The 26,376-nt window shown below is 33.6% G+C and overlaps 1 pseudogene; it reads right to left on the bottom strand.

Annotated features, from left to right (window-relative positions):
* Nucleotides 1-495: 495 nt before the first annotated feature.
* The window catches only part of LOC149259782 (heat shock 70 kDa protein, mitochondrial-like), a 122,619-nt pseudogene continuing 96,738 nt past the window's right edge, over nt 496-26,376 (bottom strand).

A 26,376-nucleotide genomic window follows, 5' to 3' on the forward strand; every position in this document is an offset into this window, starting at 1 on the left:
CTTGCTATAGGGACTTTTCTATTGGTGAAGGTTTAGAAAAAAAAAAAACTGGTTCGACGACTCTTAGACTAGAGAACTCTGTGCAATTTGCACGACCTCTTCCTACCACATCCTTTAGTACACTGCGAATATGAAGGAAACTTGTTGTCTAATGTACTTTTAATGAAAAATGCTCTTTTTGGTAAACATGAATCAGCGTATAAAAGAAAGTAATTTTTCTGCTTTCTTAGTTAGTGTTCTCCATTGATGGTTAACAAGTTATTCTTTTCTTTCTCACCAAAAGATAGAGACTGGGTTAAATTGAAGGTGTTCAAATTCACCAGGGAGGGGTCTCGATCAACAACTGAAGGAAAAAAGGATTCAGTTTCTTGTATGGGCCCAAGGAAGACAAACCTTAAAGTAGATTCTACCTCTATTACTAGCCTAAATAAAAAATTTGATCTAAATGACTTTGGAAACCAGACACGTATTTTGCAACTCTCAATTGATTTTTGATCATTTCCTCACCTCCTCATATTCAACTTTAGGTGCCTCAGTTTCCCCTTTTGATCTAGAAGAAGATGACCCACTAGATTGTTGATGCATATGCTATCCTATTTTCAAGGACACTTGACTTACAACATCAGTTTTCACTTTGATCATATCCAAGTCGTCACTGGACATGGATTTCTTCAAATCAGCTACTGTCGATTCGATTTCGGTGACTACATCTGCATGAATCTTGTCCTTGTAGTCACTTAAGCTCTTCTCCACACTGTATATCATGCTATCTGCGTGGTTTCTAGCATCAATTAACTGTTTCTTTTCCTGATCCTTTTGGGCATGCATCTCAACTTCCTTCACCATCTTCTAGATTTCATCGTTTGAAATCCCTCTAGATGATTTTATAGTAATTTTTTGCTCCTTTCCAGTGGATTTTTCACGGGCAGATACAATCACTATACCATTTGCATCAATGTCAAAGGTAACTTCTATTTGGGGAACACCTCTAGGAGTTGGTGGAATACCAACCAGCTGAAACTCACAACATAAGAAGCAAGCTAGTATAATCAACCCTCATAACTCTTCAAAACTCCTGGATGACAAAATTTAAAAGCCAAAATAATAATAACAATCCTCTTTTTTCCCAAGAAAACCCTAATAGACAAACCCAAGCACACTTCAATTACAACACCTGACCCTTGTTGTCACATCAAGTCGCACAACATAAAAATCTAGCTAAGATAATCAACCCTCATAACTCCTCATAACTCTTGAATGAAGGTCAAAGAACTCACCTACTGAGCTAACAATCACAATCATTAGTTCCACTCTAGACACAATGAGTTTTGAATATCAAAGAACTCATCTATTGAGATAACAATCCCAATCATTAATTCCACCCTAGAAGCAAACTTTCAACTAGAAATTTCAATCATACATTGTTGAGGTGGGAAGAGCATTAAACCATCCACTTAGGTTCTATCCTCACTGTGTTGAAGCAAGATGCAAGTCTGTCGGTTCATTGTAGCACAAGCATTGCCAAATATGCAAATTACAAGACCCAAAAAAGAAAGAAAGAAGCCAATTATTCAACAATAAACAAGTGCGAATAAAAGGTTGGACACGACTATAACAATCCCCTAATCTAAATACATACCTGACATTCTCAGACATCTAACCAAAGATATTTCATTTCATTCGACAATCAAGTTGGGTAAAATTTACCCACTATTTCTTACCAAATAGTGCCATGTTTATGTCCTTTTATTAGCTAAATCCAACAATCAAGAAAATTTCTCTACAACATTGCCAACAAGGCTCAACAATGCTTTAATCCATCCATCAGGTTCCATTCTGGATGTGCTACATCCCACTGGATGGCCTTAGTTTTGAAAGGGATGAAGCTAGATGCCAGTCTGTTGCAATTCCTTAAAACACTTTCCAAAACGACCAAAATATTTACTAGTCTAGTGCAATTCCTTACTTAAAACACTTTCCAAATGAACAAAATATCTACTGATTACATAAATTATACAATCTATATTAAAAAAAAACAAAACTCACAGCCAAATGTTTTGCATAGAATAGGTGCAAAACTATAAATCTTATTCTTGATATTTATGAAAGAAGTGTTGTGGAACCACACAATATTTGGTTTTGGGTTGGATACAATAACATACTCACAGGTAATAACATAATCCCTCACTCCAGTGACTGTGATTTTAGCGTCTTTGTGTGTAGTCTTCTTACATTAACATTTATTTAGGTGATTTTTTCCCCATATTAATACTTTTTATTCTAATATGAAACTACTTTACAACCAGGTTACTCGATCATCCAAAGGATATGAAAACATTTAGTCGTATGGAGGACAAAGCGAAGCAAGCTAGCGAAGATAACATCCTTTTCTATCTACGTTAAAAATGAGGTGCAAGAAAATTGATTGATGATTTTCAAACAAACCAAAGCTACAGTTTATTCGACATGGTGAACTTTAGTTGACTTCTACTTAGAATTTTGCTTGAAATGAGAGAAATTTCATTAAAAATTTTCTAACATCTCATGTAAGTCTCCCTAGCTAAAATGAAGATGTTGATGTCTGAGTGATTTTCTAAATCCCCCTTCTCATTCCTTGTCCTATGTCCAAATGCCCTGCAATGGATGTGTATGCTTTTCACACTAGGTGAGTCAAGGATTACTTGAACCTAATCATAACTATAATTATCACAAGCTATTGATCTAGAAGGTATAAGTGGATATTTTCTCGAAACAAAAAAGCTCATGCATAATATAATAATATTTGTGTCATTTATCCTTCACACAGAGATTGATACATATTGAAACATGAAGCGATGGACTTCAAAGGACTTAAGCTCAACCAGAGAATGATGAGAGGACAACTAGGGGGAGAATGCCAAAATAGATATATGGTTTCTTCCCCCAACCTTTCCCATAGAGTGAAAAAATATTATGAAAAGCTATCCAAAATATACTTGAGTCATTTAAGTTAAGGTAGTGGGTGAACTTTTCAAGATTTTGTTTGCGTGTCGTTTGTGTAGAAATTGTAGGAACATTGTTCGACACAGGAAGTGGAGGTTATCGTTGGACATTCTAGTCTTGAAAATACCTCTAAAGTACCTCTACACAAGAACCTCAAAGTATGACCTTGGTTTCTCATGTTTTTGACTAATTATTTTCTATTTGATAGGCACTACCAATACATGGCCAAGTGCTAATATTGATAATGCAGACCTTTATAACAATCCTCTGCCATCAAAATCCATTGATAAGTTTACCTCAGAATCTTTTACAAGACATAATGTTTCTCTGGAAGAACTTTACCCTAAAGGGTCTGGATATGTGTCAATATCCAGAAATAGAAATGGTGAAGCTGCCATAACTTATATGCATGCTACAGAAATTGAAGTTCTGATGCCAAATCTTTTGCATGCTAACTACTATATGGAACCAATGATACAAGAATTAGCAGTGAAAGAGAGTGCGGAACTTGATTATTGCAGTCAAGTTAAATATTTTGTCTTAGGTAGAAAAGGTTATGGATCAGTGAAGTTTTTTAGGAAACATATGTTAGATGCCTTAACTTGGAGAGTATTATTCAATTCAACAAGTGTGAGATCCTTGTGTACATGGATGAAAGAAAAACACCTCCTGTAGGCAAGGGTCTAAACAAGCCTGCAGAAATATCATTATTAAATGTGAAATGCAAGGACAAAAAGACAGGTCAAGAGTTCTTAGAAGGCCCTGAGGTGGAAAAATTTGAGAAAAGGATAAAACAAAAAACTGAAGAGCAGGGTGCCAGCTTTATTTCATATAATGCTAGCAAGGGAGAATGGAAATTCCAAGTAAAACATTTCACTAGATATTGCCTGGATGGGTTTGACAACAAGTGATGGAGAATCACTTGTGAAGCCCAGTAACAACTCTACATCTAAACATATATTGTAGGGGTTGAGTTGCATATACTTGTTCTGATATTCTACTATTTTGTGATTATAGTACCTTGGCCCATGGCTATATTAGGAAGCACAACTGATTTGATGTCTGACTTGTTGTGTGTATGGAGTTTGTTGTAATGGGAAAGACATTTCCATATGGGGTGCATTCAACTTGCATCTTGTGACAGGATTCATCATTGTACAACATCCCTTGCAAGCTATTTTTTGTTATTTTGCATATAGTTGAGCCAATGTTAATGTCTCTACTTCGAAGGAATTCTTTTCACCATACATGTTATTTATGTTGATTGTGTTTTGGTCTAATGTTCAATCTCTCTAGATGCAAGGATTTCTCACATTTAGCTATAATTTTCACATAATTCATAGATATAGCTTTCCATAATTTGTTTACAGAATGGTAATGGTAGTTTTTTCAGTGATAAGCCTCCCAATTTCCCCATAAAGGATCATGTAGGTGCGCTCTGTAAAATGGAAACAAGACCCATGCCCATACTTGTGGTAATAGTCTGATCGTCTAATTTCTCTGCAATATTCATGGCTTATAAGATTTTCAATCCTCTTTTTATATTGAGATCAGTGCCATTAAAACCTGAAATTTTATTTAAGATTACATGCCACAGACAATATAAAATTATAAATACAGTCAACTGAAGAACAAACATTGAGTATCAAATATAAATGTCAATATGAATATGCATTTTACAGATATAAGTTTCAAAATTTCCATATTTATTTTTTACATTAGGGTGATGTTGCTATTGTTTAAATTGGTCCATCTCTTGTTAAGTGGGACACTATTACCTATATTAATGAAACATTTCTTGTTAATTTATTTACATAGGTAGGGCACCCATATTTTCCATTTCCCAATACAGAACTCCGTTCACATCTTCTTTCTTCTATGGTACTCTTTCCTAGCCTCACGACGTTTACTTTGCAACATTTGGTGCAATTGCTAGTATTAACACGCTTGCATTAATATTTAATTTTAATATCCATATATGTAACCAAAGTTGACCAATGAAATTTATAAAATACTTTGATTTTAATTCTTTTTTAAACAATGGTAAATTGATAATTTATTGGGGTAATCTAAATGAACATAGGATCAAACATACTTAGTGCCATTATAACACTAGGAATATATCCAACAATCCTTAAACCAAACATAATAATAAGCTCTATTTAAAAAATTGATACTCAATAATGATAACATATAGAGATACATGTGTCTTCTCTTTTCTTTATTGTGAGAGTGACACATTTTACATCTTAGCATGAGAGAAATATGTAATTATTTCTGTGCTCAATGTTGAGTTGACACTTGTCCGTTTTATAATAATAATAATAAAAATAAAATATTCTCTATATAAAAAACAATGTGTATTATTATAAAAAACAAAAATCAATATAAATATTTGGTTATAATTAATTAAAAACATTATAAAACAATAATGTCACTCTCATTGTGCTGGCTAACATAATATAAAAGAGATATGGTAAAAATATAAGACTCACTCTCAACCATAGATAAAATATTTAAATGTCCATGTAAAGGAACATAATTCTATATCAACTTGAGAAAAAATAAAGTAATTAAAAGTTAAAAGACTTATATTTTTACTTTAAATTGAGAATTACTTTTTAAAAATATTTCATTATAAGAATTAAATAAAATGTTTGAATATATATTTTAAGTAATTTATTTTAAAATCAACTTTATATATATACAGTGGAAAATAAAGTAAATATAAGATAAAAATGAAGTAAATATAAAATAAAAATGATTTTAACGCTGCAGCATAATAAACATTTCAATGCTCGCAAAAAAATCTAAAAAGAAAAATAATTACAAGTAAAAGTAATAACTTATTCCTTAATAAGTAGTGTGTAATTAAGCCTTGAATGTTAATTATGTTGGTCAAATACCTATCATTAAAACACTATTATTGAGAAGTCATAAATTCAATTTAAGATATCATTTTTTTTTCATTTGGATTCACCCGATAAAAAGGAATATTAAGAACCAGTGCATTCAACACAAATCGAAATCATGACGTGCAGTCATGATTGGTAAGGTAAATTGTCAAGATGTGCAGTGTGAAATTTAGAGCTTATCACATGTTTTTTAAGATTGAGAAGGTACTTCACATAAAAGTGGAGGAATTGCCTAGACAGCCAAAATTCAAAAAATCTTGTAGAGATAATGTTTGAATCCTGTTCTTGATGGTAGAAATGGATTCACCACCATAAAAAACATCTAATACACTTAAATTTTTGAAATTTAACAACTGTAACTTAAATTTACAAAAATCTTTGTCAGATTTTCTTAAAATATAACCAGAATTTCCATAACTTTCTAACCAAAAAACAATCTCGTTAAACTACGGCACTTAAAATTGGAATTTCCTCGTCTGTGTACATGTATTTCTTGGTTTCAAAGCCAAGTCGGCATCCAACTTCAGTTCCACGTACGTGACGTGTTCGGTTTAAAAGGTGCACCGTGCATACCATCACATGATTAGCTGATCACGTGAAACATGCAAATAATGCAACGTTGGACCATATATGTGTATCGTGAACACGCCAAACAGCGACTGAATTATAGAGAGTATTGATAAGGAGCTTTAATTTAATTATTTCTTAATTAATTTTTCTCGCTGGCTTCTTGTTTGTTTTTTTTAATATTGTTTTCCTTTAATATAAAGGAAGATTTATATTTTTGAGAATATTTTTTTATTAGTTATATTATTGTTGGTTGGTTAATCTTTCAAATTATTTAATGTGCTTTATCTTTAAGATAAAATTAAAAAAAAAAAGTTTTAAATTAATTAAAAAAATTCTATTAATTATGAAAATGAATTATTATACAAATAAAAATCTAAAAAAAAATTAAAAAATAAAAATAAAAATAAAATATAAATATAAAAATAGAAAATAAAGTATAAATTCTATATAATGGAATATTTTATTAGATATATGAAAATAATTATTCTATAATTTTATTATTATTATAAATAATATTATTATATGTGATTAGAACTATAAATTTTATGAGAAAAAAGAGAAAGGAAAAGACTAAGAAGAAGACAAGGTAGGAATCCAACTCTTACTTAATTTCAAACCATCGTTTCTATTGACATTAGTCACAAGTTTCTCAATTTCAATGAACTCTAACTTCCTATGATGGAAATGATCAATCCTATATGCTTAATTTTCTTTATATGTTCAGCAATAACTAAGGAGCAGAAACAATATGTTTAATGTCTCTTGCACACGAGCAACCAATTTCACCTATGTAGGGAATCCCACATGAGCAAGGGATTGAGTAAATTCCTTTCATGTTTTTAGGGTCTACAGGTTTCATAACGGATCTGAGAGAAATTCTAATGGTATGTAGGGGTTTGAAGGTAGCAATTTTTTTTTTTTTTTTAAGAATATGAACAATCTTATCCGTGGTCCTATGGATGAACCAAAGAAAAACATTGTAACCATGTTGATTGTATCTATTATTTTTAAAAACTTCAAGTGGATGAAAATTTTCATCTTCCAAGTGATTATCATAAAAAAATCCATAGCTAGAGCGTTAAGAACTCAAAATTTATGTTTTTTAAAAATCATATATTTAAATATAAAAATTAAAACTTATCAACTAAAAAATTATCATGAAAATGAAAAATAATCTTTAAGTGAGATTTTTTGGAGTCTCTTGAAGATTAATGGCTGGAATACTTGGATTGTGAAGAGTTCCTTATTAGGTTAAAATATCTTTGTTGGGCTAAAACTTTCTAAAAGTCACTTAAAGATTACTCAAGATGGAAATGGGAAAAAGAGCACGAATAGCTAGAGTGTTAAGAACTCCGAATTTATGTTTTTTAAAAATTATATATTTAAATATAAAAATTAAATTTATCAATTAAAAATTTATCATGAAAATGGTAAAAACTTGTTAGGCTAAAACTAAGTGTAGAACTTTTGACAAAGTTTGTCATTGCTTAGAATTCAACCACAACACCTATGTGAACCAAACCTCCCCACCTAACCATTGGACCACAATCAATACACTTTATTGTTGTAAACAAGCTTATGGATAGTTACTGTTCCTACCTTTTTATCTAATTATGTACAAATATACAACCTACAGGAAAATAATATTTCTAAAACACCATCTCCACTGTTAATAATAAAAAGTGAAAAATAAAGAGTACTTTTCATAAAATGTGTACTCCAATTAATAGATGAAATGATTTTTTCGAGGATATTTTATTATTATTATTTTTCCTTATTAATTTTAATAAAAAATAGGCAATTTTTTCTTAAAAATTAAATTTAAATTGTTTAATCTAGTATCCTCGTGTTGAATCTATTTATTTATTCAAAAATATTTTATAAATAACCAAAAGAAATGAATAACAAAATTTTTTATGAAATTATATAATTTCCTGAAAAAGGTCATAAAATGATTGGATGGTACAGTAAAACATGTCTGTGTACGATGCGTGAAGGAACTGTAATCATGAGGTATTACTGGACCTTCATCAGTTTTAGTAAAAATAAGTACCCTGCCAATGGACATTAAATGAGCCTTCATAAGTTTTGCTAAAAATAATTAGCTCGCCAATAAACATTAAACGAGCGGTAGATTTTGGCAAGCCAGTTATCCAATAATAGACATATACAACCCTGCTCATTTAATGCCCATTAACAAATTTACATATTTGTTAGAGCGTTTAAAAGTATATAAAGTGAAATTTTGAACGAACGTTTAAGTATATAAAGTGAAATTTTGAACGAACTGATTAAGCAGGAAAAGAAGGCTTGCACTGGCCAACTTTGTTATTTGGTTTCTCCGGGAAATTAAATTGAATTTAAGCTCCACATTAGCACCCTCTGTAATTCAATTATGAAAAGTAGGATAGGCGGTGGCATGGCCGGCTTTGTTTTATATGTGGTTCGCATGTGCATGATACGTAGCTTTCAAACCATAAAAATACGACTCTGTTGTTTGAACTTTAAGATTTTGTCTCTAATGACGGACAAAGGATTGTTATCAGGGCTAACGTGGCATCAAATTTAGATGGCACCATTCGTCTTGAAACCAAGAAGTACAGATGTCGAGTGCATGAGAAAGGGACAATTACAAATGTGTACAAATACAGTGCATGAGATAGGGCAACAAAAGCCCTAGAGAAAACCTATGATCATGATTCCAATTCGTGAAATATAAGAATGTGAGCACAAGGGAAATATGTTAAACATGTGAAAGAAGTTGTGTTACGCAAGCTATCCCAAAAGGAGGAAATTAATTTCAGCCCTTTGAATTTAGAGAATGGCATTACTTTTCAATTATATCGAGACGAGCTATGTTATCAATAAATTGAAATTCTTCATTATTACTATCAAAATATTAATATGGTATGCCTCTTCGAATTAAATTTGGACGAGAATCGAGAGGTGGAAGATAGAGACCAGAATTAGCTCAAAAATAGAGGTGAATGAATTTTGGAGCGAACTATCACTTCACTTTACATTACTCAGTAACCGTTAAATAGATTACCCAAGAGATAAGTAGTAATAAATGACTAAAGTAAATTGAATTAAAACTCAACTAACTGTACTCAATTAGAACTTACTATGACAACTAGCAGACAACAAGTAGTGATTGGAATTATTTTCTCCAACACTCCCCTTTAATTACAACCACAAAAATTTAAACTAAGATGCATGTTAGTTTGAGTCTCAGTTAGGCTTACAATGATTCAAAAACTTTGACATCAACTCTTGGGATGAATTTTTTCTTTTTCTTTTCTTCCAAATCATGTATCATATGAATTACTTCATCTTTTTGTTTTTGTTGTCGGCTCCAAATTTCAATTTTTTTATTTGTTGATGCAGTTTTTCCATTGTTTTAATATAGGAAATTAATTTAAGCTAGTCATGCATGTCCTCTACTTCTTCAAAAATCTGTTTGTATGTGGACTGCTACCACATGTTATCTTCTATAGTGTGCTCTTCACCATTAATATTTTGATCATCAATTCGCTGCAACATATGTTCATAATAAAATTTTATCTCTTCAGGATTCCAATACATGAAAATTTCTTTAACTTTTGAATTTTCATTCTCATTTTGTATATCTTCCATGTTATCTTCAACATTCATTGTTGCAACATCTTTTGAAGTTTCATCAAAACATGGTGCTTGAAGTGATGCCTGAAGGAACTTTAATTCTTCTTCAAATTTTGTTGTTTCTTCTTGGTTGCTACTAACCTCTGCACACTCAAAATCAATTCTAAGTTTATATGAAAAAACAACTATAGAACCATATTGATTCTATTCTTTTTGCTCTACAATGAGAACTTTCTCCTCATCCTCTTCCTTCTCTGTCGCTAATGCCACATCATAATATTTATCTTCCACTTCTTTACAAACCTTTGTTACTGCAAACATGTTTTCATCCACTAGACTTCCAAACACAAATGGGATTTTCTCACAAAATCACAACATAGAAATGAGATGTTTCCAATGCACCATGTGCAACCACTCATCACCAGCTAATCGTTCTTCATCGAAGTTAATATCAACAATTTTAGCTGTTGGATCCACCAAATCATTTACTACTTCAATGGCAACTTCATTATCATCAACAAGATATGTTGCTAAATTCACTAAATCATCATCCACTTCTGGCTGAGCACAATCAGAATAACGAGCATCTATGTGCTCCTTTTTTCCTGCTCTCGTAGATTCGTTATAATCATCATCCACTTGTGGCTAAGAACAATAGGATTCATGAGCATCTATGTACTCTTTTTCTGCTTCTTATTAACACACCATCAAAATTGTCATCCACTTTAAGTGGTATTGACTAAACTCTTCATCTTTTTGTAGACCTGTTATTATAGATTCACCATCCATTTAATCTTGATTACTCCCCCTTACACCAAAAATCCTCTCAAGTATATCCATATCCTCCTTCGTTGTCATTACATCTGCAATGAGGGAAGAATGTTGGAATCTATACATTCCTTTATGCATTTCAATGGAAAAGGAATTCTTTTGCATTTTGGCTTCAAACTCTTTCAAATAAAACTCAAACAACTCTTGTTGTTGCTTTCAATTTCCCAACCTCTTGAATTTTCTCATTTTTTGAACGTTGGATGACAGTGGCTTAACGAGAAAATCGACCTGCAAACATGGTGGCTTCCTACAATGAAAATGCTTGGCTCATGTTTCTTCCTTTGCAGCGGCTCACTTCTAGTTTACAAACCTTCTAACTATGTGAATACACACACTTTTCAAATGTTGCTCTTAAGGAGTTTTATTCAACCTCGTGTTCGCAAATTTTCAATGCTTCTCTCAAGGAGTCTTACGCAACCTCGTGCTCTAATACCATGACAAGAATTGAGAGGCGAAAGACAAAGACAAGAATGAGATAAAAATAGAGGTGGAGTGAACTTTGGAGTAGACTCTCACTTCACGGTACTTAGTAATAGTTAAATAGATTACATAGGATACAAGTAGTAATAAATGATTGAAGTAAACTAAAGTAGAACTCAACTAACTAAACTAAAATGAAACTTACTATGACAACTAACATACAGCAAGTGGTGGTTGGAATTATTTTCTCTAACAGGGTCATACGATTCAACAATGCCCTCATAGAATTCTTTATCAAAAAGTCATCATACCTTTATTTTCCATCAAATTAACTGTGCATCTTCTTTGCATCCTTTGGCACTCTTTTCCATTTAAAAAATGTTGTTCTTTCCTATAAATTTCATGGGTGGCCTATCAAGATTTAATGATTTTGACATTGAAATTTGTTGTTTGATATAGATATATTGTTTTTTACTTAGTATACATGGGTGAATCTCTAAGGTTAAGATCTTCTTATGATAAGTTGGGTTGAATCTCCGTTGTTAAATCTTCTTTTCAAATGTAAACATGTTGTTATACGTTCTTAACCTATAATTATGCTTTATTACAATACCATGGGCTAATAACATGACTTATTAATAGCACATGCTCAAAATAATCATAGCTCATTTTATATGACACTTGTTGATATGCCATTTTCTTTTAATTAATCAAAAAGGGTAGACAAGACATAACTACTTTTCAGATAAATCTCAACCTTTAATTTGTGACTTCTACTAATAATATTTTAGATTTCATGGAGGTTAAATCTCTACCATCCACCCAATAATTATTGATAATTAAATTAAAAATCTAGATGACCTATTGCAAAATAAACACATTTAAGAAAATATGTCTCAGTAAATGCCTCACCCTTTCCACTTTTCTCTATCATTTATTCCAATATGATTGGCATAAGAGATCAACTCACCACTTTAAATATGTCTAGATAAGTGAATAATGCCCTATTCTATATCTCTATGTTTGCAAAAACATTATATTTTCTTAAACAATGGGAAAACCTATTATAACTTAGTCATTAAAGAAACAATGAGGACAACCATAACTGGTTTCTATCAGTATATGCAGGTTGACTCATCGCTATTATTTAAGGAAAGCCGCGCCACCTAGATTTACCCACTCATGGTCCATAAGGGGGTGTGTTTACATTCAAGGAAAACAAGCTTTTAACCAAGAAAAAGCAATTTTAGAGCATAATCCAAGCCCATTTGCATAAACACTATTGCAAAGAAATGTACTAATATTTTTAATATTTATTTTTTGATTAAATAAAAAAAAATATTAAATATTAATAATTTTTTTTTTAGTAAATACATGTATTCTAAAATAAAATAAAATAAAAAATTTCTGGAGAAAAAAAAACTGTAATTTATATTTATGAAAATAAAAATTACATTTTGTAAACACATGAGCTTGTCTTTGCAAATTGGTCAACCACGAGACTTATAATGCAAAATATAAGAGATAGAGGTCGATATAACATCTTTTTCCCCATCATACAAAGACTAGAAAGTTCACCTATATTTGAGTGCATAAGGTGTCAAGTAAATAAGCATACATAAATAATCCATATAATGTCTAGTATGAAATAGTTCCCAATATATACAAAGAGCAAAATTTTTAAAATTAAAAAGAGTAAGATTGCCAACTATTGCAATCTTATTAGATATGTTGTTTGAGCTCTTGATCAGTGAAGTGGCTATATGAACATGAAGTAACTGTGCCCTCATGATATTTTTTACTTGCCAACTATCTTGATCCATACTAAGCACCATTTTGGAGAGGTCATACACACATTCATTTAGATCCCTGTATCTATGATGACAAGAGAAGAATGAGAACATGTTTTTCAGTTGCATAAGCTTATCTAGAATATGATATAAAATAAAATTCTTGCAAGATTGTGAACTATTCAACTAATTGGCCACAAGGTTTGAATCTACATAAATTTGTAGATGTAAAACACCCTGTTCTAAAGCAAAAGCAAGTGGGTTTCAACAGGAAAGATGTTCAACATAATTATTTATTCCAACACCCAAACCCACAAAGACATGAAAATAGGTGTCATTTGAGAGAAATGGAATAAAATCGCCCCCATTGTTGCTACCTAAATCAACTAAGGCACCTTCAAAATATGCCCACAATTTTTACCTCTCCGGAAGTTCAGCAAAATTTTCACGAACTCTCCGAGCATTTTTATCTTGAGGAAAGTGGCTAAGGATAGCCATTACTTCAGAAACTATAGCCCTTGGAGAAGAAACTTGGTCTTAAAAAATAGCTCTCTTCTGGCCAATCCAAATGCCCCAACAAGTGATTAATGGAAGAGTTGTATAAGTGCAAGAGGATGTAAGAGATAGGTAATATTTCCATGCAGATTCAATTGAAGGACCATGCCAGGGATTGATTTTAGCTTCCAAAAACCTATAGTGATCATATATTTTTTGACTGAAAGGGCAAGTCAAAAAAAGGTGGGGAATAGATTCTCCATCTGCCTAACAAAGTGAACACTAGACACTGATAAAATAACACCTTTGAAGTACCTCCCACATTGAAACCTTCCCATTCATGATACACCACATAAAATTTGTTTCCTTTGGGGGGCATTTGGATTTCCAAACAATCTTCCACCACCATTGTGAAACATTGTGATGTCGTTTAGATGAAATAGATATACAACCAATTTTTGGAGAATATATCCCACTTTTTTCTCCAACCCATACTATTTCATCATTCCTATATGTGATATGAACATAACCAGAGTTTAAGGGATTAATATATTTATTACAATGATCAATGAAAGGAGTTGCTATACTCAACTCGACCACAGATTTCCAGCCTTAACTCCAAATGGAAGAAGTAGTCAGGTTTGTAACTTGAACAAGCTTTGAAATCCCATGATCACGGAGATAATAAATTAGTGGGGATGGAAGGATATGTTCATATTGAGAGCTATGCCATGGGTCAAGACCTAGATGAACCTAGAGACCCGATCTGACCCTCCAAAGAAGACCATGCAAATTGTTTCAAAATTGTTTGATATGGCTCTCCAGATTACTGAGATGTTTTGTTGAGGTTTATCCAATCAAATCACCTAATCCTACACTAAGAGAGGTGATATGTATTTATCAATAACAACTGAATTCCAAAGACTCTGTGTAGTGAGAAGACGCCAACAACATTTCGCTGTGAGAGTGTGTGAAAATACGAATATTTTCTTTAGTCCCCATCCACCTAAGGCCTTTGGTTTCACTATTTTGTCCCACCATGCGAAGGGGAGGGTGGTCTTAGTATTTTATATGGACCATAAATATTTATAGCATACCTAACTTATACACTCAAATACACCTTTAGGAATCTAAGAAAGGGATGACCAATATACAAGGATTTTTTTTAGCACATATTTGATTAAAACTAGTCGGCCAACCCAAGAGAGGCACCTGTGACACCATATTTTTATTCACTTCTCTACTTTGGATATCAAAAAACAACAATCCATAATCTTGTAAGTATTTGGTTTCAGGAAGAAACCAAAATATTTGAGACCATCATCTATATGAGAGATTTCCATTGGAAGAAGATCTATGAGTCGCTAAATTTTTGCCTCTTCCAAATTTGAGACAAGTGTGGATTTATGAAAGTTTAGTAACATTCTTGTGTATTGGCCAAATAAAGAGATAATCTTATTTAATACCATAGCGTCATGTGGATATCCATTATGGAAAATGAGAATATCATCCACAAATACAATATGTGAAATTCCTAGGACCTGAGAAACCAAACACTGCCAAAAATTCCCTTTAAGTTTTGTTTCCTCCAAGAGCCTACTGAGGCCCTTAGTGACTAATAGAAATAATAAAGGAGAGAGGGGAACCCTTGTTGAATGCCTCTATGAGCATGAAAGAAGGAGAAGTTACACCATTAATTAGTACAATGAAGGATATCGTTTGAATACAACTCATGACCCATGTTATGAACTCAAGACAGAAACCCACATGAGTTAAAAGAAGCTAGAGATAGATGCAACTTACCTGATCATAAACCTTTGATAAATAAAGTTTGAAGATTTCTCCTTTGAGATTCATCATCTTTAAACTATGCAAACCTTCATGCGCCACACTAATTGCTACATGAATTAAGCCTTGAATGTTAATTATGTTGGTCAAATACCCATCATTAAAACACCATTATTGAGAAGTCACAAGTCACCAAATAAAAAGGAATATCAAGAACCATTGCATTCGACACAAATCAAAATCATGACGTGCAACCATGATTGGTGCGGTCAATTGTCAAGATGTGCAGTGTGAAACTTAGAGATTATCACATGTTTTTTAAGATTGAGAAGGTGCTTCACATAAAATTGGAATGTCTTAGTCTAAAAATTATGCTTTTTTGCCCTGAAAGTTATGGAAATTCTAGCCATATTTTGAAAAAATCCTGCAGGGATTTTTGTAAATCCAAGTAAAATCTATCAAATTCATAATTTTAGGTGCGTTAGACATTTTTGATGGTGCTGAATCAATTTCCACCATCAAAAAGTGATTCAAACACTGCATCTACAAGATTTTTTGAATTTTTTTAACCCAAATTCCGACCACTTTTAGCGTTCTAGGCAATTCCTCCAGAATTGCCTCATCTGTGTACATGTATTTCTTGGTTTCAAAGCCAAGTCGACATCCAACTTCAGTTCCACGTACGTTCTTCGGTTTAAAAAGTGCACCGTGCATACCATCACATAATCGCTGATCATGTGAAACATGCAAACAATGCCACGTTGGACCATGAATGTGTATCGTAAACACGCCCAACAACGACTGAATTATACAGAGTATCGATAAGGAACTTTAATTTAATTAAAATAAATTGTTTAATTTTATCAATTTTTTGTTTCTATATATCTATATATATGAAATTGATATAGACATAAATTGGTTAACCTAGATTTTCAAATAATTTATTTAAAGCTCATGTTGACATATTTTTGAAAAATATAAAATTTAAAAATCTTATAATTTTTTACTTAAAGACGAATAAAAACTTTACACATCCTCTCCCGACCTTCTATGTTTAGCTTTCTCGAGGGGTCTTAGAATAGCGGTTTCACCAATTTCTACAATGGCTAGGCTAAAGGTGCTCCTGCCCTTTCTCATTGCCATGAGAGAACGATAAAGTTTAAGAGTGAAGTTGCCTCAAAACACGTAACAGCGTTAAAAGATTTATAATTTTCCGACGCCAAACCGATAAAATTTTAAATAATTTGTACGAGCTAATCTAAAATAAAAATGAACAAATATTCTCTACAATCTTCTTTTACCTTTATTCACCATCATTGGTTAAGAAGAGCGTCTAAACGCTGAACCCAATATGTACTAATACGTACACGTGTAAATTTCATCGACAATATAATTTTGAAACACTGTCTAAGAATTATCTAAAATGATGATAAAATAATGATATGATATTTAATTGTTTTATATTTGAATTTTTTTTAAGTTATAATACAATTTTTTATAAAATTGTAATTTTTATATTTTTATTTATTTAAAAGTTTCTAATGTATAAATAACATTAATTTTTTTTATTAAAACTCAAATTATATAAATGAAATAAAGTATATATATGCAAGTTAAAATTAATTAGGTTTTTGTAATTTAGTATTTATTATGAATTTTAAAATACAATTTTTTTTTCAAGTTCTACCCTCTAAAAAGTTACATCTCCTGAGATTTGATTTCTCTATGATTTAAAGATAAATCTAAATTGGTTTAACACAAATATCCATCCATTATCGTAAACAACAAAAGCCTAAGAGAAAACCTACGATCAAACCTATGATCATGATTCCAATTCCTAAATTATAAAAATGTTAGCAGAAGGGAAATATGACAAATGTTAGCATAAAGGAAATATGTTAAACATGTGGAGAAGTTTTGTTACGCAAGCTATCCCAGAAGGAGGAAATTAATTTCAGCCCATTGAATTTAGAGAATGGCATTAGTTTTCAATTATATTCGAGACGAGGTATGTTATCAATAAATTGAAGATTCTTCAATATCACTTTCAAAATATAATATGGTGTGCCTTTTCGAATTAGATTCTGATGAGAATCGGGAGGTGGAAGAAAGAGACGAGAATGAGCTAAAAAATAGAGGTGGAACAAACTTTGGAGAACTGTCACTTTACATTACTTAGTAATAGTTAAATAAATGATACAAGAGACAAGTAGTAATAAATCACTGAAGTAAACCGAGCTAGAACTCAACTAATTGTACTAAACTAGAACTTACTATGACAATTAGTAGACAACAAGTAGTGGTTGGAATTATTTTCTCCAACACTCCCCCTTAATTACAACCACAAAAATTTAAACTAAAATGCATGTTAGTTTGAGTCTCAGCTAGGCTTACAATGACCCAAAAACTTTGACATCAACTCTTGGGATGGTTTTTTCTTTTTATTTTCTTCCAAATCATGTATCCTATGAATTACTTCATCTTTTTGTTTTTGCTGTCAGCTCCAAATTTCAATTTCTTCATTTGTTGATGTAGTTCTTCCATTGTTTTAATATAGGGAATTAATTTAAGCTAGTCATGCATGTCCTCTGCTTCTTCAAAAATCTGACTGCTACCACATGTCATCTTCTATAGTGTGCTCTTCATCATTAATATTTTGATTATCAATTTGCTGCAACATAAATCCATAATAAACTTTTATCTCTTTAGGATTCCAATACATGAAAATTTCATTAACTTTTCAATTTTCATTCTCATTTTGTATATCTTCCATGTTGTCTTCAACATTCATTATTGCAACTTTTATGAAAGTTTCATCAAAACATGGTGCTTGAAGTGATGCCTCAAGGAAGTTTAATTCTTCTTCAAGTTTTGTTGTTTCTTCCTGGTTGCTACTAACATCTGCACACTCAAAATCAATTTTAAGTTTATATGAAAAACAACTGTAGAACCATATTGATTCTATTCTTTTTGCTTTGCAATGATAACTTTCTCCTCTTCCTCTTCCTTCTCTGTCGCTAATTCCACATCATAATCTTTATCTTCCACTTCTTTACAAACCTTTGTTATTGCAAACATGTTTTCATCCACTCAACTTCCAGACACAAATGGGATTTTCTCACAAAATAACAACATAGCAATGAGATGTTTCCATTGTAGGTTTTAACCCCGTACATAAATTACCTGCATACGAATTCTAAAACACAGAAAATAAAAAATGCGAGAGCATAACACATAAAACACATATACACAGAGATTTTCCCTTGGATCCCAAAACCGGGACTACTAGCTTGATTTTTCATTATGTTCCTTTCAATGTTACAATACATATTTATACATGTTGAAGCATCCAATACCATGGACCGAAAACCATCGCATCCAAAACCATGTGCGGAAAATCATGCACAAAACCTCAGGGAGGTCCGCCCAACCTAATATAGGGTCTAAAAACAAAATTTTGTGGGGCACTGCCCCGGACCCCATAGAGTGGGGTTACTTGCACCCCTCAAACCCCCTGTGACCCCCCCGCTATGCAATTGATGCAACAAAGGGGGGGCTTCGCCTCCCTTCTAACCCCCTGGTTAACTACGTGGGCTAGTCGTGGAAAGAATATAACACAACCCAACGTTCTCCCACTTGTCGTTTTCTTTCCACAAGGGGCCACAAGAGAGCTTAGTCATTTATCCAGCCCTGCAACGCCCATTGTTTCTCTACACCAAGAGAACTTCTTAGAGCTCACAGATTTTGTCAATGCATCTGCAGTATTCTTCAAAGTTTCCACCTTTACCAGCAAAACCTTTTTGTCTTCTATCATTTCCCTCACAAAGTGATACTGAACATCAATGTGCTTTGTCTTTGAATGATATGAAGGGTTCTTTGCCAAGAAAATTGCACTTTGGCTATCACAGTCTATCCTTATAGCTCCCTGTACTAACCCCATACTTGAACACAATCTCTGCAACCAAATTGCTTCCTTGCTTGCATGAGTGGCTGCCATGTATTCTACCTATGTAGTTGATAGTGCCACTACAAATTGTTTCTTCCTCATCCAACTGACTGCACCTCTAAATAGGTTAAGCACATACCCACTTGTAGATCTTCTCTGATCGAGATCTCCAGCCGAGTCTGCATCAACAAAGCCACGAATATCCAACACTCTGTCCAATCCTGGTATTCCTTGATAGCACAAACCATAATCACTAGTGCCACACAAATACTTGAAAACCCGCTTCACTGTTGTCTAGTGCTCCTTCCCTGGTTTTGACATAAACCTGCTCAATACTCCCACTGCATGTGCAATGTTTGGTCTAGTACAGACCATCACATACATTAGGCTATCGACTGCACTTGCATATGGAACATGGGACATGTCCTCTTCCTCTTCTTGTGTCTTGGGACACTATTCAGCAGATAACTTTACACCTACAGGAATAGTAACCTTCACCGGTTTACTATCCTGCATATTAAACCTATGCAATATTGTCTCGACATACTTCCTCTGGTTTAACCAGAGCTTCCTCTTTGTCTGATCTCTTTTAATTTCCATGCCCAAAATATAGTTTGCAGCACCAAGATCTTTCATGTCGAATTTGGAGGACAAATGGGTCTTCAAATCCTGGATAGTTTCTTTGTCATTTCCAACCAGCAACATATCATCCACATACAAGACCAGATAAATAACACGGTCACCAATTAATTTAAAATACACACAGTGATCTGCGTTACTTCTGGCGAAGCCAGGTCCCCGTATAAATGTATCAAATTTCTGATACCACATCCTTGGTGACTATTTTAACCATACTGAGACTTCTTTAACTTGCATACCAGTTCTTTCTTACCCTTCACCGCAAATCTTTCAAGTGGCTTCAGGTAGATCTCCGCTTCTAGATCCCCGTGAAGAAATGTTGTCTTCACATCCATCTATTCTACCTCAAAATCAAAAGCAGCAGCAACAGATAAAAGTAATCTAATAGAAGTTACCTTGGCAACAGGAGAAAAAATATCACCAAAATCAATTCCTTGCACCTGGGAATAACCTTTTGCTACCAACCGAGCTTTGTATTTCTCCACCTTTCCTTCTGCATTTGTCTTCTTCTTGAACACCCATTTGCTGCCAATGGGTTTTCTTCCAGCTAGAAACTCCACCAGATCCCAAGCCTCATTTTTGTGCAAAGATGCCATTTCATCAACCACGGCCTCTTTCTAGAGTTTTCCATCCTCTGAATCTATTGCTTCCTTCACAGTTCTGGGATCATCATTAGTAATAGATAAAGAAAAATTTGAACAGAAAGCAGATGGACTATACCTTTCTGGCTGCCTTCTTTCTCGAACTGATCTTCTCACACCCGGAGTTTGTGGCTCTTCATCTTCTGGTTCCTCCTGTGCTGTAGAGTATGATTCTTCCTCCTTTAGCTCAAACTCTATCTTCTCAGGTTCCTTTGGTTGGACTTCATGTTTAATAACATCTTTCACCTCTCTGAACACCACATCTCGGCTGTACACAACCTTCCTTGTTACTGGGTTCCAAAGCTTATAACCTTTTAAACAGCCCTTATACCCAATAAAGATGCACTTTTTAGATTTACTATCCAACTTGGTTCATTTCTCCTTTGGAACATGTACATATGAATCACATCCAAATACCCTCAGATGTGAAAGAGAGGGTTTCTTACCAGTCCATACCTCTTGTGGAGTCTTATCCTCCAACGCTGATGAAGGTGATCTGTTGACTAGGTAACATGCTGTCTCCACTGCCTCTGCCCAGAATTCCTGTCTTAACCTGGCACCACTGAGCATGCTTCTTGCCCTTTCCATCAACATCTTTTTCATTCTTTCTGCAACTCCATTTTGCTGAGGTGTATATAGAGTAGTCTTCTGCTGTGTTATACCACACTTCTTACATAATTCTTCAAATTCCTTACTGCAAAACTCTCCATCGTTATCTGTCCTCAACACCTTTATCTTCTTCTTTGTCTAGTTTTCTACCAGAGCCTTAAATTCTTTAAACCTGTCAAAGACTTTAGATTTATTCTTAAGGAAATATATCCATGTATTCCTTGAGAAGTCATCTATAAATGATACATAGTACATAGACTTACCCAGTGATGGAACCTTCACAGGTCCAAACACATCACTGTGCACAAGCTCTAATATTTGTTTCGTCCTCTTACCACCAGAGGGGAAAGTCACCTGATTCTGCTTCCCATATACAAAATTTTCACATAAATCAAAATCCAGAGAGCTATTACTCATACCTTCTACCATACCTTTACCATGGAGTATTCGAAGACCCTTCTCTCCAATATGTCTAAGCCTTTGATGCCACAACATGGTCTTCTCTCCAGAGACCACTAGATTTTCTACTCCACTTTCAGGAACCACATAATTGTTGCACCCACCAACAATAGCGCTACCTTATAGCTTGTACAGAGTTCCAATTCGAACTCCCCGCATCAATACCAGTGCCCCCCGAACCATCTTGTAGGTATCCTTCTCGAACACTGTTTTTACATCTGCATCATCCAGCTTGCTTATAGAAATCAGATTTTTGGCTAATGCAAGAATATGCAGAACACCCAGAAGTGTTGTAACCCTTCCACCTTGCAACTTCAACTTTACTTTTCTGCAACTAACGATTCTAGCCTTCCTGTCATCCCCCAAGAAGACATCACCACCATCATATTTCTCATACTTGCAGAACCACTCTCTATGTGGAGTGAAGTGAAATGGTGCACCTGAGTCAATCAACCATGCCTCATGATCTACATGTGTACTTGAAGAAGCCAAGTACACATCCCCAGCTTCATCTGAGGTGGTTTTCACCTCTGCAGAAGGAGCATCATCAGATCCCTTTCCTTTATCAGGAGCTTTAGATTTACAGTCCCTTTTGTAGTGCCCTTCCTTTCTGCATTTCCAGCACACCACCTTTACAGGTTTTCCTGGAGATTTAGATCTCCCACTGGATGACTTATTTTTGTTTCTGTTCTGGGACCGTCCTCATACAGACAAGGCATCACCATTCTGGCTCTCCATATTTTTCTGTCTCATCTCCTTCGTCAACAAGGATGAGACTATTTCATCAAACTGCAAGGCAGTTGTATTGCTACCTATTGCAATAACCAGACTATCCCACAAATCTGGTAGAGTACACAACAAACTGATGCACTTATCTTCATCTGAAATTTTAATATCGATAGATAATCACTAACTTACCACAATATTAAATGCGTTCAGATGCTTTGTCACCGAGTCTCCATATTTCATCCTCAGGTTATACAAATTTTCCCGCAGGAACAATTTATTCACCAGAGACTTAGATTGGTACAAAATCCCTAACTTGTCCCACAAATACTTAGCCGTAGCTTCCCCTGATACATTCAGCAATACTGAATCTGAGACAGACAATCGTATTGTGCTCTTTGCCTTCCAATATAACTTCTTCCATTCTTCATTGGAGACTCCCATTGGTTTAGTAACCAGATCTACCACGATCCACTGATCTTTATCCACCAACAGATCCTCCATCTTGAGTTTCCACAACTCAAAACTCTGACCATTAAATTTCTCATTCTCTATCTTTCCACTGCTCGCCGTCTTCTTTCACCACCAGAATCGATTTCGTAGATCTCCCACTGAACAGGGTCTACCATAGGCCTGAGCGAAACTCCTCAGCAACAAAGGTGTTCCCTTGAAGCCAAAACAACTCTGATACCAAATGTAGGTTTTAACCCCATACAGAAATTACCTGCATACGAATTCTAAAACACAGAAAATAAACAATGCAAGAGCATAACACATAAAACACATATACATAGATATTTTCCCCTAGATCCCAAAATTGGGACTACTAGCTTGATTTTTCATTATGTTCCTTTCAATGTTACAATACATATTTATACATGCCGAAGCATCCAATACCATGGACCAAAAACCATCTCATCCAAAACCATGTGCGAAAAATCATGCACAAAACCATAGGTAGGTCCGCCCAACCTAATATAGGGTCCAAAAACAAAATTTTCCGGAGTGCTGCCCCGGACCCCATAGAGTGGGGTTACCTGCACCCCTCAAATCCCCTGTGACTCCCCTCGCTACGCAATTGGTGCAATGAAGGGGGGGCTCCGCCCCCCTTCTAACCCCCCAGTTAACCTCCCAGTTAACTATGTGGGCTAGTCATGGAACATGTGCAACCACTCATCACTAGCTAATTGTTCTTCATCGAAGTTAACATCAACAATTTTAATTGTTGGATCCACCAAATCATTTACTACTTCAATGGCAACTTCATTATCATCAGCAAGATATGTTGCTAAATTCCTAAATCATCATCTACTTGTGGTTGAGCACAATCAGAATAACGAGCATCTATGTGATCTTTTTTTCCTGCTCTTGTAGATTCATTATAATCATCATCCACTTGCGGCTAAGCACAATGGGATTCATGAACATCTATGTTCTCTTTCTCTGCTGTTGGTAACACACCATCATCATTTTCATCCACTTTTAAGTGGGATTGACTAAACTCTTCATCTTTTTGTAGACCTGTTGTTATAGATCCACCATCCTTTTAATCTTGATTACTCCCCCTTACACCAAAAATCCTCTCAAGGATATCCCAAGCCTCCTTTGTTTTCATTACATCTGCAATGAGGGGAAGAGTGTTGGAATCTATACATTACTTTATGCATTTCAATGCTGAAGGAATTATTTTCCATTTTGGCTTCTAACTCTTTCAGATAAACCTCAAACAACTCTTGTTGTTGCTTTCAATTTCCCAACCTCTTGAATTTTCTCATTTGTTGAACATTGGATGACAATGGATTAACATGAAAATCGACCTGCAAACATGGTGGCTTCCTACAATGAAAATGCCTGGCTCATGATTATGCCTTTGCAGCGGCTCAGTTCTAGTTTACAAACCTTCTAACTGTGTGAATACGCACACTTTTCAAATGTTTCTCTTAAGGAGTCTTATGCAACCTCGTGTTCGCAAATTTCCAATGCTTCTCTCAAGGAGTCTTACACAACCTCATGCTGTAATACCATGACAAGAATTGAGAGGCAAAACACAAAGACAATAATGAAATAAAAAATAGAGGTGGAGTGAACTTTGGAGCAGACTCTCACTTCTCAATACTTAGTAATAGTTAAATAGATTACATAGGATACAAGTAGTAATAAATGATTGAAGTAAACTAAACTAGAACTCAACTAACTGAACTGAAATGAAACTTACTATGACAAATAACATACAACAAGTGGTGGTTGGAATTATTTTCTCTAATAGGGTCATAGGATTCAACAATGCCCTCATAGAATTCTTTATCGAAAAGTCACCATACCTTTATTTTCCATCAAATTAACTGTGCATGTTCTCTGCATCCTTTGGCACTCCTTTCCATTTCAAAAATGTTGTTCTTTCCTGGAAATTTCATGGGCGGCCTATCAAGATTTAATGATTTTGACATTGAATTTTTTTTTTTTGATATAGATATATTATTTTTTACTTAGTATACGTGGGTGAATCTCTAAGGTTAAGATCTTCTTATGATAAGCTGGGTTGAATCTTCATTGTTAAATCTGCTTTTTAAATGTATACACGTTGTTAGAAGTTCTTAACCTATAAATAGGCTTTATTACAATACCATGGGCTAATACCATGACTTATTAATAGCACATGCTCAAAATAATCATAGCTCACTTTATATGGCACTTGTTCATATGCCATTTTCTTTTAATTAATCAATTAATTGAAAGGGTAGACAAGACATAACTACTTTTCACATAAATCTCAACCTTTAATTTGTGACTTCTACTAATAATACTTTAGATTTCATGAAGGTTAAATCTCTACCATCCACCCAATAACTATTGATAATTAAATTAAAAAATCTAGATGACCTATTCCAAAATAAACACATTTAAGAAATTATGTCTTAGTAAATGCCTCACCCTTTTCCATTTTTCTCTATCATTTATTCCAATATGATTGGAATAAGTGATCAAATTACCACTTTAAATATGTATAGATAATTGAATAATGTCCTATTCTATATCTCTATGTTTGCACAAACATTATATTTTCTTAAACAATGGGAAAACCTATTATAACTTAGTCATCAAAGCAATGATGAGGACAACCATAACTAGTTTCTATCAGTATATGTAGGTTGACTCATCACTATTATTTAAGGAAAACTGCGCCACCTAGATTTACCCACTCATGGTCCATAAGGGGGTATGTTTACATTCAAGGAAAACAAGCTTTTAACCAAGCAAAAGCAATTTTAAAGCATACTCCAAGCCCATTTGCATAAACGCTATTGCAAAGAAATGTACTAATATTTTTAATATTTATTTATTTATTAAATAAAAAATTAAATATTAAATATTAATAATTTTTTTGAGTAAATAAATGTATTCTAAAATTAAATAAAATAAAAAATTTCCGGTGAAAAAAACTGTAATTTGTATTTATGAAAATAAAAATTACATTTTGTAAACACATGAGATTGTCTATGCAAATTGGTCAACTGCCAGACTTATAAAGAAAAATATAACATATAGAGGTGAATATAACATATTTTTTCCCCATCATACAAAGACCAGAAATCTCACCTATATGTGAGTGCATAAGGTCTCGAGTAAATAAGCATACATAAACAGTCCATATAATGTCTATTATGAAATAGTTCCCAGTATATAGAAAGAGCAAAAATTTTAAATTTAAAAAGAGTAATATCGCAAAATATTGCGATCTTATTAGATATGTTGTTTGAACTCTTGATCAGTGAAGTGGATATATGAACATGAAGTAACTGTGCCCTCATGATATTTTGTTACTTGCCAACTATCTTGAGCCATAGTAAGTGCCTTTTTGGAGAGGTCATACGCACATTCATTTAGATCCCTGTGTATATGATGACAAGAGAAGAATGAGAACATGTTTTTTAGTTTCATAACCT

This window comes from Pinus tabuliformis, chromosome 6, assembly GCF_031772625.1.
Source record: "Pinus tabuliformis cultivar Carrire ecotype Pingquan chromosome 6, CPIR1, whole genome shotgun sequence".
In the NCBI taxonomy this organism is placed as follows: domain Eukaryota; kingdom Viridiplantae; phylum Streptophyta; class Pinopsida; order Pinales; family Pinaceae; genus Pinus; species Pinus tabuliformis.